Raw genomic sequence first — 7,126 nt, forward strand, 5'->3', positions numbered from 1 at the left:
CTCGTGTCATTTCAAACTCTCATCGGTGGAACGTAAAAAAGATGTTTAGCTGGAGATATTTTCCAGCGTTTCGGTGATAAAAAAAAACGCCTTCAGACCGCATGATACAAAAAAATGCAGCACACTGGTCTGGAAAACAGGGAAAAACAGGGAAAAACAGGGAAATCAGAGGAGATGCTATTATTAGCATTATAGCATTGGAGTTATATATTAACTTAATATCCAAGTATAAGAAGAAGCTTCTTTTCTGTTCATTGAATCGATCACCCTCTGTCTTATAAAAGATCCTCATTAATATCCTTTGAAAAAAGCCTTCTGTCACGCAGGTTTTGGAATAAGATGAGGGTGAGGAAATGAACAAACCCTTTTCTTTCTTTTTTTTTTGCATGATGAAACGTGCAGAGGACTGTTGTTTATGGCGTTTAGTCTGCAGCTCGGTGGTGCCACACATCTATTTATATGCATTTCATATCGCATGATAAAAATACAACTTTATGCTTTTATATTAGAGGCCAAGGTGGGTCAGAGTAGGCTTTTATGATGTCTTTACTCAGAATTTTATTGCCACGAGAACAAAATGTTGACTTGGAATACGACAACTGATTAAAAAAACGAGATACTATGACAAAAACAGTATAAAATAAATAAAAATGACACTTCAAAAATGTTTTTTTTCCATCTAAAATATTTTTTTTTTTACATTGCAATTTTTCTGTTTTGGTTTTTTAGACCCTATTTTAACGATTGCATTAAAAATAGTTGCCAAAAAGCATGTATAATTATTTGAAATGCTACGAAATGTACAACATTTAACATCAATTTGTAAAAGAATTTACAACTTTTATTATTTTTCCTTAAATACAGTTTTATTTTTTAGCAAATTCGGTGAATCTATTTTCTGGTGTCCATAGTTTCATTACATTTTAATAACAAAAGCATGTCTAATTAATTTATTATAAAATATATATATATATATATATATATATATATATATCAGAAATACTGTACAATTTCCTGGTAATTACATAATGGTAAATGCATATTTTAGAAGGATATATTTTGAGAGCAGTCCTAGAGATGATTCCTGCGTTCATGAGCTCATTTATTGAGGCAGAGAACAGCTCAAGCGTCGCAGGAAATCATAGCCCTAAATAAAAGCATCACTGCGGCTCTCTTTCAGTTTCAGCTCCAGCAAAAGAGCAGGAAAGGGTCAAGAGAACAGCATCTCTGTGCTGGTGAGGCTCCCAGGGGCCCGGGGCCCCTCGCGCCGCTCGGTCTCTGCAGGCGCTGGGTGAGGGTCGCGCGGACGCCGAGGCTGAATGTCAGAGAGAATATGCAAATCCAGCGTGACAAGTGGTGCAGGAAACATGTTCTCCCTGACTCCAAGACCCCTGATATTTCACAAAGTCAAACCAGACGAGGCAGCCGCCGCCCGGGGACTCAGACTGATTATTACCACACACACATACACACGGGCACACACACACACACACACACACACACACACACACACACACACACACACACACACACACACACACACACACACACACACACACACACACACACACACACACGGGCACACGCACACACGGGCACACGCACACACGCACGTACGTTGGCGTTTGTGTTTTATAGAGACTGTGTGTGTTATTGTTCTACACCTCACAGGAAACTACTACTATTTTTAAAAAAACTCACTCCGTATGATTTATAAGCTTTTGTACCCATAAGACTTCAATTTAGGTCCCCACCGTGACACGAGTTCCCATGAGTCTGTGTGTATTCAGGGTTAAGTCCCCACCAGGAGATAAAAACCACACACACACACACACACACACACACACAGGAACAAGAAGAGAGTGTGAAGTGACTGAAGGGTCAAGCTGTGCTGCATTTCACAGGAGAAAATATAACAGATGCTATTTGCACCCCACTGTAAACATTTACAAATATATAACAACAACAATAATAATAATATAAAAAAAAAAAATATATATATATATATATATATATATATATATATATATATATATATATATATATATAAAAGACATTTTAGGATTTGTATTTTTAAACACATAATATTAAATAATATTTTTAATGATATTATTTTTTTATATACACACACATTATATATAGAATTATTGAGTAGAATTCAACAATAGTTTCAAAAATATTAAATAAAAATATTTTTATTTTATGCAGGTCTCTTGATTTCAGTAAGACACTTTTTTGTGCTATATTTTGTAAAATAGATTTTAATTATATACGTTAAAAAATGAGCTTTTGGCCTCTAATCAGCTGCTCCGTAAATGATTTATTAGGGTTAGCGATGGATGCTAGTGAGCCGGTATTACTGAGGGGTCAGAGGTCAGATACGGAGCAGAAGTGAAGGTCAGGCTGAAGGTGTGTTTTGGTTCGTCTCATAACTTCAGATCACGTCTTCAGTCCGTCCCGAGAGGATTTGCGATAAATCCGCCGCCTGGAGTGTGTGAGGGATTGAGTTTGTGTGGTGTATTTCTCATTTCATGACGCGCGGGGAGAGGCTAATAACAGCACAAACACTGACGTCAGTGGTGTGATACGACGTGCGTGTGTGTGTGTGTGTGTGTGTGTGTCAGTGTGTGTGTGTGTCAGTGTGTGTCTCTGTGTGTGTGTGTGTGTGTGTGTGTGTGTGTGTGTGTGTGTGTGTGTGTGTGTGTGTGTGTGTGTGTGTGTGTGTGTGTGTGTGTGTGTGTGTGTGTGTGTGTGTCAGTGTGTGTGTGTGTGTGTGTGTGTGTGTCAGTGTGTGTGTGTGTGTGTGTGTGTCAGTGTGTGTGTGTGTGTGTGTGTGTGTGTGTGTGTGTGTGTGTGTGTGTGTGTGTGTGTGTGTGTGTGTGTGTGTGTGTGTGTGTGTGTCAGTGTGTGTGTGTGTGTCAGTGTGTGTGTGTGTGTCAGTGTGTGTGTGTGTCAGTGTGTGTGTGTGTCAGTGTGTCGCTCACAGGCTGATGGAGTTTTTGTCTCCAAGGTCGAGCTCCTTCTAAACTCAACGCTGTGACCCTCGAGACACAAACTACAGCTAATGTGAGAATAAAACAGATCAGAGAACATCCATCAGGACAGGAATCTCGCGCCGAGCCGGAGAACCCCGTCAGAAACATGTCATTTACAGTATAATGTCTGTAATATTCAAGCTCAAAAGAACAGTGCGTGTTGAGTTTGTTTTGCTAACTAGACAGTCTTCATGTAAATGCCACCGTTTTTGATAATGCTTTTGTAAAAAAATAAATGCAAAAAAATGTATACACAATTTCTGGGGTGGAAAATCATAAAGCCCTGTTAGGGCATAAATTTTAATAAATATATATATGTGTGTGTGTGTGTGTGTGTGTGTGTGTGTGTGTGTGCGTCACAGATAAAGTATATAAAAATGTCAATTTTTTTGGAGGGATTTATTATATTATAATATAATAATAATAATAATAATAATAATAATAATTATTATTATTATATTAGGTTATATTAGGTAGATTATATTAGGTATAATCGAATCAGCCATGTTTTTGTTTCCTAACATATAACACAGAATTAAGAAAAACTAGAAAAAAAATTATTCATATTGTTCTAAAAAAAATCTTGCACACTTTAATAAACTGTACTTTATAGCTTCATCGCTTCATGTTAAATGGAGAGGCACTTTATTCAGTGTTTAGTAAACTTTCTTTTAACAAATACAGCATCCATTAAAACACTGAAATGGGTAAAATAAAAATGATTTATTATTACAATTATTATAAAATTCATTTCACACGACCCTAATTATTTAGCTTTTTTTTTAAACTGCATAAGCATTACAATTTATTTAAATGTGTTTTGTCAAAAAAAAGTACAATATAAAAGAATGTAGTCAAATTAAAACGGACATCTGGGAAAAATAAAGAGGGATTTCGTCGAGCTCTATTAATGCAGGAACGATACGAAGACGGCAATTAGTCAGAGAAAACGAGCACATTACATAAGCCAATGACACACAGCTGAAGAAAGCAAAGCTACCATTAACCTCCTCTGTCACAGACGTGACCGCAGGGAGCCGGAGGTCAAAGGTCGCCGCTCCGGCCTCGTCCGCACACACCTCGGGGAGCTGGGGGACCGGACCGGAGCCTGCTTTTCTGGATGCAAACAGAAGGAAGGGTTTACGTGACGCTGGGCCGGGCAGACATCCGTGACGGAAATGCAAATTTGGCTGTCTGCGAACGCGGCCCTGAATAGACGCTAATTGTGGTGGAAGCATCGGCGTATTTTTAGGGCGGCTCACAGAACTGTGTGTGTGTGTGTGTGTGTGTGTGTGTGTGTGTGCGCAAGGAAAGAGCCTTCGGTCACAGGAAACCACACCAGACTCGGATTGACTTGAGATTCGGTTTCAGACGGGCCTCGAGAAAAACAATTACCTCGTTCCCCGCTAATTACACAGCGCTCCCCAGCTAGCATGCTCTAGAACCGACCCGAGCGGCACTTCATCTGTTCTAGAGCACATAGTGATTATTAGTGATGGGGGACGCTAACCGTGTAATATTAACGAGACAGGAACGGTAGCCTGAAAACACCGACACCGAGCGCTTGAGCGGGCGTTTAAGCACAGATTTCTGTTTCTTAAAGCTGATTAGGAGAAGCTTCTTCCGCCAGATCAAGTTAATGAAGATGTAGGTGGCCGTCGGGATTAAAAAGACGGAAAATACACAACTGAACAAAAAATGTCAAGTTAGCCTAAGAAAAAAAATATATTAAAATAGAAATGCAATCATCTTCATCTTTACAACAGCGTTTATTTAATAGTAACATTTTTATCACATTTTGAATATTTCATAAAATATTATTTACATTTTAGAATTTAATTCTCATTATTTACAAGATAAAACTATTTTTATGCAATTCGTCACTAGCATTTTATTTTCATTTTATTTTACCAATTCTTTTTTATTTAGCTTATTATATTTATTTTTACATTTTCTGTAATTTTAGTACTTTAACAAACCCCAATTTATTTGAATTTATTGCAACTACAAATATTTTTTTATTATTTATAAAGCTAAGAAAAGGAAATGAAATAAATGTTTTAGGGCAGAATTACATTCGCATTTAGTCATTTAGCATACAAATTTTATTTTAAAATATTATTTTATTATATATATATATATGATGCAGTAAAAGGCGTTAACTTGAGTCTCTATTAAAGTCAACACATTTTTTAAAAGGCTTCACCTGTTTAGTCGCAGGTTTGGTCTCATGCGTGTCCTTCTGTTGTTAGCGGCTCATAACCCTCGCCTGAATGCAGATCATAATGAAAGAATAATTAACATTGTGAGTTTGACGGGTTTGTTCAGTGATGAATGTTATTACATGATTGAATACTGACCTTTAATCTCATCCAGCAGAAACACCAACATGACGGAGATCCAAGGTCAGCTCGTGTTTGTGTCTTGAAGGCTGTCGGCAGTTAATTACTAAATATGAGTGTTCATTAACACTACATGGATACGAAAAGGAGCTTGTGTGAGAGTGTGTGTGTGTGTGTGTGCCAGCGCGATAGTGTGCATGCATGTCTGAAATTTTAATTGTGTGTGTGTGTGTGTGTGAAAAAGAGTGAGTGTAATTGTGAGTGCATGTGATAGTGTGATTGTGTTTTGTGTGTGTGTGTGTGATTGCATGTGTGTATGAGTGTCTGTGTGTGATAATGTGTGAGTCAATGTGTGCATGTGTGTGATAGTGAGTGTGATTGTGTGTTTGTGAGTGCATGTGCATGTGTGTGAGAGTGATTGTGTGTGTGTGTGTGCACGAGAGAGTGAGTGTGATTGTGTGAGTGCATGTGAGTGTGTGATTGTAGGTGTGTTTGAATGTGTGTGTGTGTATGAGTGTGCTTCTGTCAATTTGCGTGTTGTGTCTGTGTGTGTGAGAATGTAAGTGTACGTCTTTTTGAGTGTGTGTGTGTGTGTCTGTGTGTGCGAGAGTGTACGTCTCTGAGTGTGTCACTGTGTGTCTTTGTGAGTGTGTGTGTCAGTACACATCTCTGAGCGTGTCTGTCAGTGTGTGTGTGTCGTCAGCTGATCTCAGAGTTGCTGCAGGTCAGACTTACATAAGCGGCCCAGAGTCAGAGTCAGAGTCAGATCAGGGTCGAACACAGCAGCAACAAACCCACAGACCTGGAACAAAACACGATCCCAGACTCCAGAAAACGAGGCGCTTCCAGTCGAGAACGGAGCGATTCTTCACGTCTCAAAACAAGGCCAAACACGTTCCTCAAACACACGGCGCTCGGCATCTGTTTGCAGGACTTAACAGGATTACATCATCATCCCATCCCAACTGTTACCCAGCAGCCCGTGCTAATTAAACCAGACACCAGCAGCATTCAACTCACCTTCAAGCATCGATTCAGCGGCTTCTTAAAGATGAGACTAGTCCTAGACTAAAACACAAGTCTGAGCTGCTTCAACGGAAACAAACTGATTGACCTTAAAATATATCAGTGCCTTTATTTTGACTCAAGATGCATGCCATTTTCCTAAGGCACATTTATGAAAATTAATTAAATGTCCTGACTAAGCTATAATTAAAATTATAGTATTTGAAACTTACATTTTTGTTTTTACAAAATTGTGTGCATACATGTATATATATATATATATATATATATATATATATATATATATATATATATATATATATATGTATATTGTCACTTCAACTAGTTATTTTTAGCTGTTAAAGCATATATATATATATATATATATATATATATATATATATATATATATATATATATATATATATATATATATATATATATATATATATATATATATATATATATATATATATGTATATATATATATATATATATATATATATATATATATATATATATATATATATATATATATATATATATATATATATGCTTTAACAGCTAAAAATAACTAGTTGAAGTGACAAATTAAAATATTAAAATAAAAGTACAATAAAGCTAAATAGAAATTTTAAAAAAATTCAAAAACTTTAAATAAACAAAATGCTCGAGCAACTGAAAAAAAATAAAGTTAGGCTTTTATATATGTATATATATTTATATGTGTGTGTATATATACAT

At 36.6% G+C, this 7,126-nt stretch overlaps 1 long non-coding RNA gene across 2 annotated transcripts; it reads right to left on the bottom strand.

The window, feature by feature from the left end:
• Nucleotides 1-3,547: 3,547 nt before the first annotated feature.
• On the bottom strand, nucleotides 3,548-6,521 carry LOC122323034. Of its 2 annotated transcripts, XR_006246938.1 has the most exons (4): nucleotides 6,113-6,521; nucleotides 5,396-5,466; nucleotides 5,242-5,304; nucleotides 3,548-4,151 (listed from the first exon to the last, which is right to left on the bottom strand). It is a non-coding gene; the product is annotated as an uncharacterized LOC122323034 (long non-coding RNA). The 2 variants fall into 2 exon arrangements; XR_006246937.1 differs by lacking the exon at nucleotides 6,113-6,521 and having other exon boundaries at nucleotides 5,396-5,633.
• Nucleotides 6,522-7,126: the final 605 nt, after the last annotated feature.

Source organism: Puntigrus tetrazona, chromosome 18 (genome assembly GCF_018831695.1).
Source record: "Puntigrus tetrazona isolate hp1 chromosome 18, ASM1883169v1, whole genome shotgun sequence".
NCBI lineage: Eukaryota > Metazoa > Chordata > Actinopteri > Cypriniformes > Cyprinidae > Puntigrus > Puntigrus tetrazona.